At 37.1% G+C, this 17456-nt stretch overlaps 1 protein-coding gene and 1 non-coding gene across 2 annotated transcripts in view; both read right to left on the bottom strand.

The window, feature by feature from the left end:
* Positions 1-17456, bottom strand: part of Plcb1 (phospholipase C beta 1) — a 690814-nt gene that overhangs the window by 51833 nt on the left and 621525 nt on the right. The gene's annotated exons all lie outside the window — the stretch shown is intronic.
* On the bottom strand, positions 3059-3165 carry LOC117285251. Its single transcript, XR_004516234.1, has one exon. It is a non-coding gene; the product is annotated as a U6 spliceosomal RNA (small nuclear RNA).

Here is a 17456-nt window from a genome sequence, read left to right on the forward strand (position 1 = left end):
TTTCTGATGGTTATAAAATCATCCAGTAGCCACCTGGATATACAGCCTCATCTTTGTGTTGTTCCTTTTTTGCCTTCAATTATACTTATAGTTTCTATCACACATTCCTCTTCATCTACATCTTGACATTCTTAACTTCCTTGGATTTCTAAGCATGCAATAAAATTCAAATAAATGAAGCAAAGACAGGTAACATTCAGATTGTGACATCCAAAGAAAATAGCAGGTAGAGAAAAATCATTATATTCTGCATTTACGTCTGTCCTGTGATATCTTTGGATTGACCTTGCCAATGTGATTCTGGGAGCAGGTACTGTCCTGAGGTCTGTTCCTGGTGTATCAACACTTTTTTTTCAAGGTCCCCTTTCCAGAGATATATTTGAATCCATCTGACATTGATTCATGTAGCCAGATGGCAAAGGACAGAGCTGGATTACTCAATACCATGTGTGACCTACTTGCAGGCCCAACAGTCTGTGCTTTTGTGCTTTAATGCTAAATAAAAGTATTGAGCTTGTGAGTCTTTTTAAAATGTAATTTTGTTTGTCGGTTATCTTACATGGCACGGACACTTTGATTGATGGATGCATTCGTTCCAACAAGCAAAGAGATGAGATGCTAAAAGCATGTGGTGGGTGTCACTGCCAACCAGAGAGGTGCTAGCAAAGCCACAGAGGAATGGGAGCATACCTCTAGCCACCCAAGGAACAAAGTGCCACTGACTTTTTGCTAACTTGCAACTGCTCAATAATTTAGGTTAAAAACCATTAACTCATTGAGTATTTAGTATAGGCCAAGTGCTCTGGGTAAGACAAAGAGAATGTGCCCTGCGTAGAGGTCAGAGAAGGAAAAAGCCAAGCAAACTCATGAATGGAGTTGGGAAGACTCAGGACCAGGCCACGTGAATGCCTGCTGAGAAGCTGAGTCTCTGCTCTACACCTTCTGAGAAGCTTCTAAGGATCACACAGAAGGGTTAAGCAGAGTAGCAGTTTTAACTGATGAGTTATTTTGAACTTTGTGTATGTAATTATAGTGAATCATTCCAGAATAATGAAAAGTGCTACAGAAACTGACCTGAAAATATTCCATCTGTCTAAATTATACTTACATTACCCCAGTAGATAGCGATGACTTCTTAAATATTGAGTAGATACAAAGAAAATAGAATATCCCTAACATATAAAGAATATGGAAGCAATAAACACTCACTAACTGGTTTATAAAATCCTGTCTCCTTCCCTGACTCCAGAGAGGTAACACCTTAAGTTTTTGGTATTTGTCCCAATAGTAAATATTTTTACCATGTTTGCATCCCTAAACAATATATTTGATCTTTTTGCATGCATTTAAACTTACAGAACTGGTGTGATACTCTACATTTTCCTGCTATTTATTTTCTACTGTGTCAAGTTGCTGGAATTTATCCACGTCAGGACTGAAACTACACTTTCTATGTTCTTTGTTGTCATGTAACATTTTTTTACAGGTGCATGATTTTTCTCCCCTCTTGAAGTATGGATGGGTCATTTTCAATTCATTTTCTAGTACTTTTGCCCAATTCTCCAATTCATATACACAGGAACTTCTCTAGGGAATTTATACATTGGTGAGGAATTTCTGGCCATACAGATTGCAGATCTTCAACTTTACTACATAATTTCCAATTGTTTTTCAGAGTGATGTATCAGTTCACACTCCTATCATCATTTTAAAATTGCTCCAAATGCATTATATCTATGCACATTACTTAATATCATTAGGTTTTATCCATGTGAATGTATAAAATAATACAACATTGTAATTGGAATTTATGCTTTTTTATTACTAATGAGCTTGAATCTATTTATATATTATTGGCCATTTGTGCTTCTCCCCATTAGAAGCATCTATCTGAGTTTTTATAGTTTTTCATTGTCTTTTTCTAAATCAATAAGAATTGTACATGTACTGATATAATGTTATACTGTATACTATATAATACAATATAATAATTATTTGTAAGTTATATGTCACAATTATTTGTCTTTTCACTTCTTTCAAAGTACTGTTTTTTGACAGAATATCTTACCTTCAATGAGACCAAGGTACTAATCTTCCCATGAAATTTTTCTGTTTTCTATGTTGGTAATGAAATCCCTCTCTTTCCCTAAAGTACAAAACTATTCTATGCTAATTTCTAAAGGTGTATACTTTAATATTTCACATGTAAATCTTGAAACCTCCTGGATTCGAATTTTGTATATTGTGTGGGGTAAGGCGGTACTTTAATGTTTTTGTATTGACAACCTACAGTCCTGGCACCATTTATTGAAAAGCCCAAGTTTCTTGGCTGATCTTCAGTGCCAACTCTATCCGAAATTAAGTTTCCACATTTGTGTGCATAAATATATGGGCTGCATATTTGGGCCAATATTCAATTTGATAAAATCTCATTAATATCACAAAGTGGTTTCTGATATGCAATAAATCTTTACACTCTGACCTTAAGAAGGACTGTCTCACTAATTCTCAAGTCTTTGCTTCCCCATATCTATTTTAGGATCAGCTTGCTACATCTGCAAATGTGTTTTTTTCTTTTCTTTTTGGTCATTGTATGTGATCTATAAATCAATTCAGGAGAATTCATTTTTATGCTACTGGCTCTTAATTTATGCTATTGGCTCTTAATTCATAAGTATGTTGTAATAGGACTTGCTTGATGCTTTTTAAGTGTGTTTCATATTTTTCCATAATAGTCCCTATCAACTGCTAAAATTATTGTTTGGTATAGCATTTCTAATATGATATCAGAAACTTAAAAGTTATGCTAGCTGTCTATCACTCATTTCTGGAACAACTGATTTTTTTTATTTTTATATTGGAAATTTCAATATTTATCATAGTTTTGGATTGGTCAGTATCTTTACATTCTTCCTGAACAACATTAATACTCATGCTACTTTAATGCCAATTATCTCTCTTTATTTATTTATTTATTTATTTTGGTACCGGGGATTGAACTCAGGGCCTTGCACTTGCAAGGCAGGCCACCGAACCGCTGAGTTAAATCCCCGGCCAAAAAAATATGGAACGCTTCACGAATTTGCATGTCATCCTTGTGCAGGGGCCATGCTAATCTTCTCTGTATCGTTCCAATTTTAGTATATGTGCTGCCGAAGCAAGCACCAATTATCTCTTTTTAAATGACAGGATATTATTTTATATTTGATTTCTATTTTTATATAACCCCCAAAATATTATTAATATTTTATACAGTCAGTGTTCATTTAGAAGTATCTACCCATTTACAACTTTTTTGGGTTGGCCCTTCTCCAGACTTCCCATCTGGGATCATTTTTCCCATGCCTCTTTATTTCTTTTAGTGAAGGTCTGCTGGTAGCAAATCCTCAATTTTTCCTGCCATATCCATTGCCGATCTATTGTCTTCCTGGGCTGGGATTAATGTCTTTATTGCTTTTATTATTAAATGATATTTGTGTTTCTGAAATTTCAATATTATGCATCTGAATATGAAATTTAAAATAATTTACAAGTAATGAAACAAACAAAAACAAAACACCTGGGTACCTGCAGCTATCTGATCTTTAGCAAAGGGGCCAAAAATATATACTGGAGAAAAGACAGCCTCTTTAACAAATAGTGAGGGGCAAACTGGTTATCCATATGCAGCAGAATGATTTTAGACCTATATCTTTCACCCTGTACTAGAATCAAATCACAGTGGTGAAAACAGAAAACAGAAACACCGAATCTGCTGAAAGATAAAGATAGGTCAGAGTTTTGAAGAAACAGGCATGCAATGAATTTCTCAAAAGAACCCCAGATGTACAAAAAATAGTACTAACAATCAACAGATGGGATTAAGCTAAATTAAAAAAAAACTTCAGTACAGCAAAGAAAGCAAAGAACAGAGAAAACCCTTCAGAATAGGAAAAAGACATTGCCAGCTACTTTGCTGTATGCTTGTAATTTTTAGATTATCCAAAATAAAGACCCAATCAATAAATTGGAAATTTAAGACACTTCTCAAAACAAGAAGTGAACACTGAGATTTTTTCCCCCAAAAAATGGCTATCATCAGGACCTCAAAAATGCAGGTAAGGTTGTGGAGAAAAAGAAACTTTTCTGCAGTGTTGGTGGAAAGGCAAAGTAGAACAGCCACTGTGAAAATAAGTACGGAGATTCCTTAAAAAACTAAAAATAGAAATTCCATTTGACCCACATTTACCTCTTCTGTTAAGAGACATCCTGGTACAGCGATAAATGCATACTCATGTTTATAGCAGCTCAACTCATAATAGCCAAATAAATGAATATATCCATAAATGAATGGGTAAAGCAAATATGCTATTTATACACAACGGAGTATCACTCTCTATAAAGAAGGGTAGTTTTGAGTCATTGTAGGAAAATGGATGCACCTGGAGACATTAATGCTAAGTGAAATCAATCAGACACTGAAGGTTATGTATTGCATGGTCACTGTTATATGAGAAACTCAACATGTGAATAACTTAAACTACAAAGTAAAAGATGATAGGAAACAGGAGGCAGACTTTTTGGGAATGGGAAATGGATCTGAGGATGGAGGGAGATGGTAGAGATGGGAGAAAGGTGAGGGGAAGAGGATGCAAAAAAGAATCAAGATTTGCTAAGTGTATGTACCAATTCCCCACAATGAATGTGCTTATTATAGATCACTGATATACATTAATAAAAATAAGTAATAACACAAAATATTTGCAAGCTATACATTTTGCTCGGGATTCCTGAATCTATGAATTTGTCTCTTCCATTATTTTTGTTTTGTTTTGTTTCATAACACAGGATCTCACTATGCAGTTCAGTCTTATCTTGAACTCATTATGTAGCCTCAAATGTACAGTGATCCTCCTGGCTCAGCCTCCTGACTGCTGGGATTACAGGCATGAGCCACTACACCCAGCATCTTCCATTAATTCTCAAACATAACTTCTTCAAATTTCTCTTGTTCTCATTCTCTCCAAGCTCTTTTCAGTCTCTTTCATGTCCCTTAATCTCTCTATCCTATTTTCTTTTATTTTTTCAGCTTTAATTGAGTTTATTGGTACATTTTAGGGATACAGTACAGTCACATTCATTGTTGGGATCTTGTACCGCTACATGACAGGTCTTGATTCTCATTTTTTCCCCTTACCTCTGCCCTCCCTTCACCCCCTCCTCACCATCTACAAACACTTTATTTTCATCTTTTTTCTATCCCTCTAACACTCTGCTATATTCTGTAACCACACTAATTTTATAGGTCTCTCAAAATTTACCAGTTGTCACTCTTTCAATAATTATGCATGGAATTCTAAATAAATTGTATTTTACATTTTAAAACCATTTTTTTAAAAAAGTTCATCCTTTTTCTTAGTTGTTCTCTATTCACACTGCTAATCTTAAATGTACTCACTTCACTGGGTCTCATGATTCCCAATGTCACAGGCTTTCAGGGCTCACCTCCTCTTTGCTGTGGTTCTCACGGAAGCTTTCTTTGCCTGTATTCTGATTGCTTTTGTGGTATTTCTTGGAACTTTATCTGCAATAATGCTTTAAGGCATGCTTTAAAGATTGGTTTCTTTATAAACAAACATTATGCCAGGGATCTAGAGGATTTCTAGGAGATAGAATTTACTAAACCCTGGGTTTGTCAGGCTGTGTGAATTTAGCCTTCAAATTCCAGTGAGGACCAACTGGTAATGATGAATTCTCATGGAAAAAATTTTTCTGCCTCTACTCTATATCAAGTTTTGAGTCCGACAATTTTCTTGCAATTACTTGTGGTAACAGCTTTTTTTTTCCTGTTTATTCATACTCTGAGTTTGTGTGGCCTTTAGGTAATGAGTCTTTTATTATATTCATAATATTGGCTTTATTTTTTTCTCCTATGCCCATATACCATGAAAAAAAAGTGTGCGTGTGTGTGTGTGTGTGTGTCTGTGTGTGTGTACAAGCTCAATGCCAATATGGTAGACATCATCAGAGTGAAAAAGCTCTACCCATTTCTCTGGGTGCCTGCTTATCTTTGGACAACATCTTCTGAGTGTTCTTTACTTCTTCCCCATTCACTGCTGCATTCCAACACATTTCTGTAGGACTGGCCGAGTTTATGTTAGAAAATCAGGTGTCTCTATTTTGCTTTCTTGGTGTTATCCTATCTTAAATTATTCGGCAACAGACGTGGGATTTCCCATGGTAGAGGGAAACAGGTGACTTCAGGACTGCTACTGAATCACTGTAATCCTACTAAAAAAAAAAAAATCAAGTTTGAAGGCATCATTAGCAGAAACGTGATTGTATGGAGGAACTGTCATGGCTCCTTTTAGCCTGAATTGGATTTTTTTTTTTTTAAGCTAGAAATAGAAAGGAGGGCACTTGAAAGAAGTGGTTCCAGACAAACAGTTGGAGAAAAGCTTGGAATTTTAAACAATATCCCATTAAAACTTATTAATAATGCATATGTTATATTAAAATTAAAAATATTTATCACTCAGATAATGCATAAATACATTATTTTGAGAAACACATACCAACAAGCAATAGAGACAAACAGCTGTAAAGCACCCTCTCACCACCTCCCAGATCCCAGTCCCCTTACTTATCATTCAAGGGTGATGTGTAAAATCCCACAACTTCTGTTTATATAATCAAATTCATAGGTGTGCATATTCACATATGCAAAAATATAGGCTTTGTTTTGAATTTGAGAAAACTAAATAGATGGTCTGGTATGTTTCATGTCCGAATATGTTTTTGTCCTGGCCACTGGCTTAATTGCCTGGCTATAGAATTCTCCACTAAATCATTGTAGAATTTGGGAGGCATTTGATCCACTCTCTCTAACCTTTCAAATTTTTCTATGGTAGGAAGCCTGATTCCATTCTAACTTTCGATTTTGATCCATAGTTTTTTGCATGGAAATGTGTATGAATTTCTCTTTTTTCTTGATACTCTTTAATCTCCCACTTTGAGGCCTCCCTGTGGATTTTTTTAAGTTTTGTTTTTATTAGTACATGTGTGCAATTCATGCGGTCATGCAGTTTACAATCACCTTGGGGAGTGGTTACCCGGACATATCACAGCTTGTTTCTTTTTCTAATCCTCTTTCCTCCCCTCCTGTTCCTCTTCTATCACCTTTTTGTACTTGCGGATATTATCTGTCTTAGCTCATATTATGGCATATCATGTATACACTGACTGGAGTTATTGGATTCCTGTACATAGCACATCTTTATTCCTCTCATTATCCCTTCCCCTCCTCCTCCTCCTGCTCCTCCTCCTCCTCATCCTTTTTCCCTTGTACCACTTCCCTATTGGATGAGATCGGTCCCCTTGTCCCTTTCCAGCTATCCTTTATCATTGTCTTTGTTTGTACTTTGCCTCACTGAAGTGAGAGATACCATATGGTGCTGAAGATTGTGCATCTCATTTATTTCACTGAACATCACGTTTTCCAGGTGCATTCATTTTCATACAAATGCCTCAAATTTCTTATTCTTTATAGCCGAATAGTATTCTAATATATATCGATACCCCATTTTGTTTATCCAGTGGTGTGTTGACGGGTATACAGGCTGCTTCCAGGACTTAGCAATTACAAATTGTGCTGTTGTAAACATTAGTACACAAGTATCATTGTAGTATGATGATGTGAACTCTTTGGGGCAAGAGGCCTAGCAGGGGGATAGCTGGGTTGTGTGGAATTTCTAATTTCAATACTTTGACAAATCTCTATATTGATTCCCATAATAGTTGTACTAGTTTGCATTCCCACCCAACAACACAGGAGGGTTTTTCTTTTGCCACAGCCATGCCAGCATTTGTTATTGTTTGATTTCCTAAAGATTGCTATTCTTTCTGGAGTAAGATGGAATCTTAGCAGTTTAATTCACATTTCTCTAATGGCCAGAGATGTTGAACACACACACACACACACACACACACACATATATATTTGTTGACCATTTATATTTCTGTTCATATTGTCTGTTCATGTCTCTGGCCCATGCCTGTACTATGCCTATCATTTTAGCTGGTTTAATTTTTTAGTTCTTTGCATCCTCTAGATATTAGTCCTCTGAGGAATAAAATCTTTGCCTGAGCACTCTGTTTGGCTGGTGAGTCTGATAAGTAACATTCTTTACTTGCAAAAACATTTCTCATCATATTTTACTAACAATTTGGTGCCCTTAGTTTTTTCTTCCAGGTATTCATCTCAATTGGGGTCCTGTGGTTTGGCTACTTAACTGCATTCTTTCCCTTTCTTCAGATTCAGTAAATATCTGCATATAGGCTATAGAAATATGCATTTTGTTTTCTATTGTTTCATACTACAATTCACATAATTACATATAAAGATAGACCCAAAGGCATTATTTGTGATACAGACTTTCAAAAGTTAAACTGTGTGTAGCACCTAACTGAATTCTTTTTTTTTTCAGCTTTAATTGAGTTTATTGGTACATTTTAGGGATACAGTACAGTTACAGTCATTGTTGGGATCTTGTACCTCTGCATGACAAGTTGAATTCTTTTTTTAAAATATAAGTTTTCAGATCAGCAGATAGTTATTTAATAGTCAGATGTTTCTGGATCTTCCTTGTTTCGCTTGTGCCTTCTGAAGTGAGGGATTGGTTGAGAGTGAGGATGGAGAACACAGCAAAGTGGCTGGAGACTTGATTTCTGGCCTGGCCCCTCTATCACCTGTAAGTGAACCTTTCTGGGACACTTTCTACATTTGCTAAGTGAAAGTGTCAAGCATTTGTTATTATTGATGTAATTTTCTAAAATTCTCTACCTTAAATTTGCCTGGGTTAGCAACAGTGTTTTTATCCTGCCTTGGAATAATTGTAAATTTAACTTGTCCGGAGTCCGCCAACATATTTTTATGTGAATAATGAAAACAGAAAAGTATGGCACTACAGTCTGAAAACCAGACATTGCCAGGAGTCCGGGGGAAAAATCCTCCATTAAGGAAGGGTGAATAAATCTGGGGAAAGCTTCTCCTGGACCCTGGAGATAATTGAAGCAAAGCTCTCAAGATTGCACAACCAATTTTCCAGTTAATATGTTTCCCTCCCCCCTTTAATTGTCCATCATTTCATAGCAGCTGAAAACGAATAAAGGAAGACACACAGAGGGAAGAGGTCTGGAACAAACAATGAAGTAGAGCAGAAATTACCCACATATTGGACACCTGAGCAACAGGGCAGGACCTGAAACTAAAGGGACTGGAATTTGGGCTGGGGATTTAGCTCAGCGGTTCGGTGGCCTGCCTGGCAAGCACAAGGACCTTAGCTCAATCCCCAGTACCAAAAAAAAACAAAAAAAAAACAAAAAAACAAATAAAAGGACTGGATTTAAAAATAGGAGACATTAAATCTGGATAGCTACAGTGGAGACAGCTGCGTGAAAGAACCAAGAGAGGTGTGTCAATCTGACAATCTATTGCTGAAGTCATAGTAATGGATTAACAAATGTAAGAGATGGATAATGCATGTGGTACAATGTTCAAAGAGAACAAGGCTATTCAGGGGCACCTCCTCTCTCCCCCACCATTGTATTTATAATAAACTTTATAGACAGTAAGCTTCGAAGTCCCAACACAGACTTAATTCAAAGTAATGAGTATCAAAGTGAAAAGGCCTTTTAAATGGTTTCACACACACGCACACACACACACACACACACAAAGTCAACACTCTAAATTCATGGATCCCAAATATATTTCTACCAACCACAGATTGAAAATATTTGAAAAAAATGCATTTGAGTTGAACATGTAGAGATTGCTTTTTTATTAACTCCAACCCATATAAATAGTATTAAAACTATATAATATTTACATTGTATAGGTATTGTAATTTATAGATAATTGAAAGTATGCAGAAGGTTGTGTATAGTTCATATACTAAGGGCACAACATTTTATATAAGAGTTTTGAGCATCCTGGATTGTGGCATTCTGGTGTAGGGGTGAGGTTGTTGGTGGAGCCAATGCCCCGTGGATATTGAGGAATAATTGTGTTAGCAAGTGCACATTATGTGAGGATAGATGGATGGATAAATAAAATGCTATTTTAAAATTCACTACCTTCCAAATATAAGAGAAAGGATGTTTAAAAGATCTGTTTTCTACTCTACTCTTTCATAGATGAGGACTGTAATTCCAAGATTGTATATCGAGGTGCTAAACTAGTTCTCAAAATAAATCCTCTAAGTTTTCCCACTTAATTAGCTTTAATCCTCAGTCTGAATGTCTGCAAAAGTCACAATTGTGGTCAGGTGATGACCAAAATAAAACACAGCTGATGGATACCACACGTATCTATTCATCATTTTGAGCTCTTGCAACATCTCACATGACTTCTGTCATACTTTTGTTTTTCCATTAAGACTTAAATATAACACTGAAGAAATGTGAATGATCACGATCAATCAAATCATGCCCAATACACTGAACAATTGAACGTTTAGGTACAAAGTTAAGGAAAAAGAAAAAAATATTTCTAAAAATTCCACGTGAGCCCCAGGCCTGGTGGTTCTCTGAGGGGAGCGGGAAAATATACAACTCGTACGGAAAGATTTGCTACCACTGGACACTTTCAGGGACATGTATTATCTATCAGTACTTCTGGGGAAAAACCCACTAAAATATCACACACAAGTGGACATCAAGAGCCAGTCTGATTTGTGTATTAGTTATATTTTTCTTACAATTTTTAGACATATCCTAATGTTTTTTTCTGCCTCTTTTATTAATATGAGTGGATTTGTGTGCATGTGTGTGTGTATGTGTGATGGAATATTCTATTTCAGAATTTTAGAGGTAATCTTATTATGATGTTTTGACCTTTTAAGTATGAAACGGACATTTACAGAATAAAATTTTTACTATAACTCAGCAGCATTGAGCCTTTTAAGACAGAAAACAGCAAACATTTCTTCTAAGAAAGTGCAAGTTAGTCTAAAACACTTTTCCCAAAGCTTTCCAAGGGAGTGCAAATTTCTCAGAGAGAATTATAGGAGAAAACAGGCAAAGGGTGTTCTGCTGAAGCAACTCTACCTTTTGTTCCCCTGGGACCTAAGGTTCAAGAAGCTGTTTGTTATTCACCTCCTTACAAACACCTATTTGTCACAGCAGGTGTTGGATCACAAGAGGAGACAGTGTCCAGGAAGCTTGGTATCAGATTAGAAAGCTCCCAGGTGACCAATTTCCTTTCAATTGACTCTGAGTGGCCACCACTGCCTACCACAGCCCCAGAGCTGCCTGCCCATGAAATACTGGCTGCAATTTAAGTCACAGGAGAAATGCTTCCCAAACCACTTTCCCTGAAGACACAGGGAGCTACACTTCCAGGACAGCAAGTGAAACAGCCCTCACTTATCTAACTACATAGGGAAATAGATAATATCCTTAATGCTCCCTCAAAATCCAACTCTTCACATTTATTTTAAAGTTTCTTAAAGGAATCCGTACTTATGACCAAAGTGCAGTTTATCAAAATTGTCTTCCTCATTTTTGAGTTCCATCACATGGTGGTTAAATCCATTAATGGAATTCAATGTATCTCTCAAGGAGGAGAAAGGCTTAGATGTATAATGCTTCCTTCTCTGCCCTCCCTTGAGGGTTCTAGACTTGTCCATGGCCAACCTGGGTGAGTGATGATCAAGTAGACTCCACGGCCTGGGCCAGGTGACTCAGTCTCAAAATCATCACCAGTGGAAGCCTCTTTGTTCTGTCGTTCCATTTCCACCAGTGCCCTTAACACCCCATATCCCATTACCGGTGTATGCAGGAATGTCCAGCCCTCCTCAAACACACAGAGCATGAGGCCCATGAAATCTGTTTTTGACTCTTCCAAGTTTGGGGCTGGAGGGCAGATACAAGAGAGTACATACAAAGTCACACGTCCTGCTCTTTTCTTTCTTTCCCCTTCATCTTCCAAGTCAGAGGTTGGAAGGTGCAGGCTTTTCTCTTTCTTTATGACTTCTGCATTTTTTAACCTATGGATGTATAGTAAGGCTTTCTCCCTCTGGTTTCTTGGTTAAGAGTGGCTAAAGGAATATGGAGGAACCCCTTCCTCTCTTGTCTCCTTATTTCTCAAGATGTTCTTCTGCTCTGCTAATGAGAATCTTTTCTTAGAGAGAGTCTATATGCTCCTTTACTGGAGCTGTGAGTCACTCAGTCTTAGGAGTAAAAAATCTTATAGTTAAGCTGTGAAGAGAATATATGAATTTATGATGTGCAAAATACTTTCATTCTTGCCATCACAGGCACAGTGGAGTCTAACTATAGAAAGGTTAACTTGGCAGCAGCCAGGCAGGCATGTGGTGTTTTGTATCAGCTCCGATGATTATGAGGTGAGTTTTACAATTATTATCATTAATTCACTCACTAGCAAAAGAAAATAACCTTACATTCCAAACATTTCTACAGAATACTTTATCCTTATTGCCCTTCATAATTTATGCCATATATTTATTAAGATATTTGTTCTTTCATTGAATATTTATTCATCAGAGGGAAAAAAACAACCCTGCCAACTATTAGCATCGTTTCCCTCTTCTTCCCTATCAAGCATTTTATTTAGTAACTTATGATAAACTAGACTGAATTATAAGTCAGAAATACTCATTAATCTCTTCTCAACTGGATTATCTCTTAAAACTTGCATTCTTGTCGCTACCTTTAGAGATTTCTGCTTCCCTTTTAACTCTAATTTTCCAAAAATGTGTGGACGAACTGTCTCACTCCTCATTTCCTGTGTAACCCCACCCTTAGATGGTTCCCACCCTCACTTTCCACTGATCCTCACTAATACCAAGGCCACTAGTGGTCTTCTATTTACTAAAATCAAAGAACACTTCTCAGCACTGCTCAGTGGCTGCTATGGTTTGAAAATGCCCCCTACATTTCATGCGCTGGGATTTGGTCCCTAATACAGCAGTACTGAGAGATGTGACATTTAGGGGGTGACTTGGTCACGAGTGTTCTGTCTTCATGAATGGATTAATCCATTAATAGATGAGTGGGTCAACAGGTTATCACAGGAGTGGCTTTGTTATAATAGTGAGCCCTGTCTGGCACACCTGCATTGTTTCACCATGTGACACCCTTTGTCATATTATAATGTGGCATGAGGACCCCACCAGGAGCTGATCACATGGTGGTATAATGCTCTTGGACATCTCAGCCTCTAGAACTATCAACTAAATAAACTTTTGTTCTCTATAAATTATTCAGTCTCAGGTATTGTGATAGTGTAAGAGAAAACAGCCTAAGAAAGTAACTTCAGACACAATTATCCAGAACTACGGCCTGGGATTCCTTCACAGATTTTATTCATACCTATGCTTAAATTCCATCTAGGTTAATTTTTCTTAACACTTTGTGCACAGAGTTTCAATTGGAGAAAGGATTAAAAACTTTAAATCACTTAAACTTTTCTGCTTGAAAACCCTTTTCTACTTCTTCCTCTTAACAGCTTCATAAAATATTATGATGATAGAAAGTAATAAATGAGCAGGCCTTTAATAAGCACATGTACTCTGGGTATCAATTAGAAGATAAATTTACAAATTACAGGCCAGGAAATTAATGGCTAACATTTATTCTCTATGCCACCTTACAGGAGTCACTATAGCTTCCTGCCCTCAAGTTTCAGAGCCTACAAATATGATTTAATTGTAATTTTTGGAAAAATCTGAATGTGAACTCTGCCAAATGCCCTTCATTTTAATAGTCTGAATAACTTCTTACTTGTTACAGAAAATGGTATAAAAGGGCAACACCAGAGAGACATGTTTTCGACAAAACAAATTAAAATGAAAACTGCTGCTTACCCCAGAATCCATTTCACAGCATTTACTACTCTTTAAAACTTTTAGAGGGGAAAGAAATGTCCCCTATAAAATATATGAAGCAAGCTTTAGCTTTAGTATCCTCCGTGGGTTACATTGGCTATGGGAAGGCCATCATATTACAGCAGAAAAAATATTCAGGCAGAAGATGGCTGAATGGGTTAGAAAATGCTATCAATGCTAGGTTTATCATTTAAGGAACTCTTCTGTTTTCCCCAAAATATTTTATGGTGAGGATCTAAGATCTCATAAGTTAACCACACAGCACAACCTCTCTCTGCTACAGAAGAAGTAATATATTTCAATAGAAAGTTTTGTTTTGTTTCTAAAGGGAGGGTGCTGTTTTGAATATAGTTTTCTGCCTCTGAAACCCACGTTAAAATTTTCTCTTCATTCTGAGATGTTAATAAGTAGAACAAGATAGAATATTTAAGAGGTAATTAGGGATCTGTCCTCATGAACAGATTAGAACATTCATGTGATAAGTTAACGACTTATTTGGAGAATGGGTTTGTAATTAAGCCCATTTACCTAGATCCCCCTCTCCCTCTCCCTCTCCCTCTCCCTGTCTCTCGCCTTCAACTTTGCCATTTTGGGACCTTGTCAGCAAGAAGGCCACCATCAGATTTACACCTTCAAACTCAGACCAGGACCATGCACCCAAACAAACTTCTTTTCTTTATAACTCAGCCAGACTGTAGCACTGCATCATCAGCAACAGAAAATGGACCAAGGCATCAGGGATGCTGCATAAATCCTGGGGAAATCTGTGCCAGAAAACATGAAGGCTGTGCCAATGGTGTGCTGGCAAATGTGTAGCATGTGGCTCTTCTAAAAGAGAGAGAGCTCTGTTGGTGGAGTTTGCTGGCTTTCACTGCATAAGTGCTTGCACTGTGGCCAACTGCAAACTATCCAAGTGATGACCTTGAACAAGGGAAAAAGAAAGAGCACACAGATAGAGACACCATCCAGACACCACCGAGGAGGAACAGAAGTGCACAGACAATGAGAGCTGTTAAACAGTCAGGAAATGAGGGTTTTTGGTTGTTTGTTACCTTTGCTTATAATGTATTTCCCTCAAAGTTTAGATAATTTAATTTTTAATAATGCTGTGTTTGATGAGTGGCTCACAGAATCTCTGAATATTTTTTAAATGGGCCCTAGTGACCTAATATAAGCCAGCTCCAGCCCACCACTGGAATTTCCTCAAAAATTAAGCAAAATTAATATTTGCTTAAACAATGTTTAATAACATTTGAAGGTCAAGAGGTGAACATCCTGGCTTAGGTAGTGTTTTATATTTGTGAATATTCTTGTTTTATCTCTCCATGTGAAAACCAAGAGGTGTGCTTAAAATTATTAGATGTTAGCTAAACAGATGATAGTATTCTACATAATTTTTATGAGCCATGAGATATATATTTCTACAAAAATCAACCCAGAGAAAAGGTACGTGCTGACTGAAGGGCACTTAACCTAGGCTGAACTGTGTCCCCGTGACTATGCACACAGAACCCTGACTCCCAAGGTGATGGTATTTGGAAATGAAGGGAAAGAGATGCCAGCCTTCCTCTCCTCTCCATATGTAGGCCCAGAACAAAGACACAAGAGGACAAGTGGAAAGGTACAGTCTGCAAGTCTAGCAGAGGCCACACCAGAAACCAACCATACAGCCACCTTAATTTTAGACTTCCAAGCTCCAAAACTTGAGACAATGCAATTCTGTTGTTGAAACCACCCAGTCTATTATAGTTTGTTATGTGTGCTTGAGTGGACTAATACAACATGTAAATAATAAAACTACATGCAGTTCCACAGCCGTCACAGAATATTCACATCTTGGGCTTTTTCACGAGGCCATGAGGCTTTCCTTTCTGTCTTTTCCTCAGATAAACTTCTCAGTTCTGTGGACCTCAGATCAAGGCTTGCCACCCCTGTGAAGCCTTCCTTGGTTTTCCCAATTATATGTCACCTCTTTCTGCCCTTTAAGTAGCACTATTATAATATTTATCACAATGTTTCAAATTACTTGTAAAATGGTGGTTTGTGCCATTAGAAATAAAGATTAAGCACAGGTCTGTTCACAGTCAAATTTACATAAAATTAAAATTAAAGCAAAATGAAAAACTCAGTTCCTCAGTTACATTAGCCATATTTCACATGTTCAGTAAGTGTGGAACTAGTGACTACGGCAATAAACACTGACATGAAGAATTCCCATCACTGCAAAAAATTCCATTGAATAACACCATACAGTAATAGAGAGTAACCCACTTAAGTGAGATCTGGTGGGTGAATCTTTTTATTTTCTTAGCACCTAGCACAGTTCCCATTATGGAGGAGGCATTGAATGACCATCTGTTGAATTAATAAAGGAAAACTACGAAAAGTATTCACCCAATTGTGACTACTTAATGCACTCACGGCTCTGTGGCAGATGCCACAGAAATAAGTACACACACGTGGACTTAGTTTTATTATTAACAAGTAAAACACTAAAACTGTGCAATATTCATATTCCCTAGGATGAGGACACCAATAAGCATCATTAAGATAATTATAGACTCTATCTCTCAGGTGTTAATATAGCAATCTATAGTTGTTAATTCAGAAGCACAGTATCGATTCTAATTTAGTTTTTCTAGGCCATCTCTGCTTCATTGTTTTATAAGTGACCCTATGGACTCATTAAATCTTTCAGCATGATATTTATGCAACTCTATTTAATGAGTCCTTCAACACCTTCAATTCTCTGGATCTCATACCTATTTTGGTGGCAAATTTTTGCTTTAGTTAATTGTATCCTTCACGAACTCAAAGGTCGTGAAAAGGTCACCCATTCGTACACAATTCTGCTGGTAGAAGGCCACATTATCTCTACATTTACAGATCTTCAAAGACACATAGCAACCCCCAGAAATCTATTTAAATATTTAGTATTCTCACTCTCAGAAAACTTTACTTCTTCTTACTTAAATCTTACAAACTTTAACCCAGTGCTGTTTGCCAGACTCAAAAAACAGAGGAAAAAAAAAAAAGATCATTTGTCACTATCTCCAGAGAAGCCCCTTCCTGTGCTGTGACTGAGATTTAAATACAATCTACAAGAAGATTTTTCACTTTCAAGGTGTTTTCTTAGATTTCTTAGTATCCTCAGGCATAAATATAACTTGACTGAATAAATTAAGTATAATGAAAGGCAATGCTTAACAAATAAAAATAGGCCTTTGGTAAAGGCCAACACTCACCCTAACTCCTTCCTAGCAAGTCAAATTGGCAGGGGTACTGGTACAGGGCTTGAGAAGAGAAGACTTTACCAGGGGAGAAGAGAACAGAAGGCTTTATCAGAGGGGAGGAGGAAAGCAGAGAGGTGAAGTTATCAGGAAAGACAAATGCATTTAGTCCTTAGCTTGAGATCAGTACCCACACCCTACACATATAAGCTAAATGGCACAATGAAGAGCAAAGGAGGAGGAGGGAGGGAGGGACGGAGGAAAACCAAGGCTGGGAGGAGGTGGGCTGGGTGGCCCTTCCTCACCTTGCTGCTTTAGAGAAGGGAGCTGCACAACT

Source organism: Fukomys damarensis, unplaced genomic scaffold (assembly GCF_012274545.1).
Source record: "Fukomys damarensis isolate Sample0158 unplaced genomic scaffold, DMR_v1.0_HiC HiC_scaffold_7, whole genome shotgun sequence".
NCBI classification, from domain to species: domain Eukaryota; kingdom Metazoa; phylum Chordata; class Mammalia; order Rodentia; family Bathyergidae; genus Fukomys; species Fukomys damarensis.